This window comes from Entamoeba invadens (assembly GCF_000330505.1).
Source record: "Entamoeba invadens IP1 unplaced genomic scaffold scaff_1105074725803, whole genome shotgun sequence".
Taxonomy (NCBI): Eukaryota; Evosea; order Mastigamoebida; family Endamoebidae; genus Entamoeba; species Entamoeba invadens.
The window spans coordinates 2,121-5,301 of NW_004440278.1; positions in this window are offsets into that span (position 1 = coordinate 2,121).

Genomic DNA, 3,181 nt, shown 5'->3' on the forward strand with positions numbered 1-3,181 from the left:
AGACATATCCGCTGCTACACTGTGTGCAAACTCCAGTGATTGATCCACAGTTTGAGTTGCATGATACTGAATTACAACTTATACACTTACCATCACTTGGTGACGGGTAATACCCGTTTTTACACATGGAACACCCTCTTTTAGTAGAATCACAATTTTCACAATTTTCATCAAAAAGTGAACAACTCTGGCATTTAAAACCAGTGTTTTCTAATGGAGTATAACCAGAGGAACATTTTGAACATAACATCATATTTTGATCACACGTTTCACATGAATTTGAATCACATGTAATACAACTTCCATTGGTGTATGGAAAATATGGTGATTTGCATTCAACACATACTCTCTTTCCTGAGGTATCACACTTTTCACAGTGCTGATCGAAATCGGCACATTTTTGGCACGTTTTTCCTGAGATGGCATTCAGCACATAACCAGTAGCACAAGTTTCACAATTTCCAGTTGTTTGATTGCACCCATCTTTGCACGTTGGGTCACAAAACGTACAATTAAAAGGAGATGTTGTTGATGGATAATACCCCGTTTTACACTTCAAACATTTTCGTTGTGTTTGTGAACACTGCAAACAATATATGTCAAAATCGATACACAAATCGCATTGTATTCCAATATCTAACAAATCAAACGCTTTCCTTGTATAATTTTCTGCGCATGTTTTACAAATCCCGTTTATACCGTCACAGTCTGTTGTACATGTTGAATCACAAGAAATACATGTGTTATTGTCTTGTGGATAAAAACCACTGTTACACTCATAACACTTTCTCACACCTTTTGGATAACACGTTTTACAGTTTAAATCGAATGTGGAACAACTCTCACACTTTCTTGATTCTATTTCAGTATAAACATAATTGTTAGTACAATTGGTACAAATTCCATCAATACTTGAACATTGATAATTACACGTCTCATCACAATTTAAACAACTTCCATTATTCAAATAAGATCCTTCTGAACAAGAAAAGCAAGACGTATTTGTCTGACTACAAGTAATACACTTGTTAAGATCTCCACAATTTTGACAAATAGTCATATTTGGAAAATACCCTATATTACATTTTGAACATATTGTGGTGTCTTCTATTGTAGCAGAACAACTTAAACAATTGTTACTACACTTTAAACATCTTGTTTTATTATTGTTAATAATATATCCAGAATTGCATTGCCCACATATTCCACTTTTATCATTGTATGTCGCAACTTCAATTGAACCAGAAGCACAATTATTTACACCACACATATCAGTTAATTTATCAAAATTATAACGTTTTATGTGATTTCCTTCTATACATACAACTTGACATCCACTAATAACTGTATTTGTACAAAAAACATTTGGGTGATTTGTGCAATTTGCAAGAAAATAACCATCGTCACATTTTGTACAAAAGTCACTGTTTCCGTCAAGAGTTACTTGACAATTTTCTAAACTTTTTATTGTTAATTTACTTGTATTTTTAATGTCAAATGATTGAGTAAATATATTTGAGTATGTCATATTAAGATTGATAAATATAACAGTTGCATTATTTAATTCAAAGTCTAGTTTTTTGATATATACATCAGTGTTAATAAATAACTGGGAAACGTTTAAACAAGTAATTTTTTTGAAAGTTGAATTAAACAAGTAAAGTTGATTTTCTTCATTTTTAAAATTGATCCTTTTACAACTGTTTGTTATATCATCACGAAAACAATTGATTTCATTATTTCCATTGGAACACCATTTAAATGAAAATGACAAAGAAATCATTACTAAATAAAAGACGTTCATTTTCTGCCTAACTGTTTTTCAAATAAAAAGTTTTTCATTAAGTCGAACAAAGAAATACTTTAAAAGCATGATTATACATTACAAATATTTTATTATTTTATTACTTATTTGTTAATAAATTAAATGTATTTTAAAACAAGTCTATAATAATTGGATAATTAAAATATATTATAATTATATTTTTATGATAAAAATAAACTTCGAATTTAACGAAATGTAGGTACAATTTAATAATTGTATTATTAATATTTATCATTTCAAAGATGTTAAATTCTTAAAAATTATAAAAATAAGTTTGTTTCTTATTAATAAAATTGAAAAAAAACAACCAATAATAAAAATACTTGAGCAAACATTTTCGTGTTATATTTATATTGTTTTTCTCCTAATATTTTTAGATAAATTAATGTCATTTTTCACCATTTGAATATCACACAAATAACAATAAACTTATTATTTATATACAATTATAAACAAAATTATTCGACTGAAATAATACATTGTAATTTGTATAAAGTCTGTCTAAAAACGTTGTCCATTTGGAAAAATTTTAAACAAAATAAGTTTAAAAAATGGGAATTGACAAAAAAAGTTGAAATCCTGGTAAAAATTATGAAATAATGTTTTTGAATTGTTTCAAACTATGTTTGGATATATTCCGATTTGATAATTTAAAATTATTGGAAAAAGTTTTTGAACATACTATATAATTCTTTCGACTTTATTTATATTTTTGTTTTTCAAAGCAAAATAATTTTTTATTTTTAATTGAAAAAATATAAAAACAAATTTTTAATATTTCATTTAATAGTAAACTATACTATTAAATTTTATTATAATTGTTAAACAAATATAAATAATTTTTATTATTATAATAATTGTATTATATTAATATCATTATGATAATATACAATATAATTTAATAAAAATATAACTTTAATATAACAATCAAATGAGTCGACTTGATGGATATCATATGATGATAGTGTCACAGTACTTTAATGCAATACAAGACTTTATAGCACTTGAATGTGTAAACAAGAAGTTTATGAATAACATGGAAAAGTTTCATTTCAATTAAATACCACTCAACAAACAGACAATCAAATATTTTCCACATATAGAAACATTAAATATTTGGTCACCCACCGACCAATGTTTTGGGAACAACATTTATAAGTCCACCGACATAGACCCAATCGATAAGATCGACTTCTATCAAATTAATATTTGGTATGAGATGACATACTCTCGCACGTGTAGAGTGACGCACTCTAATTGTTCATTCAAGAGACTTTTATACACAAGACAAGACACCATTGTTTGTGGTACAAATATACCTGCAAACACTGTCATCATCTGTGACATCTGTTTTCT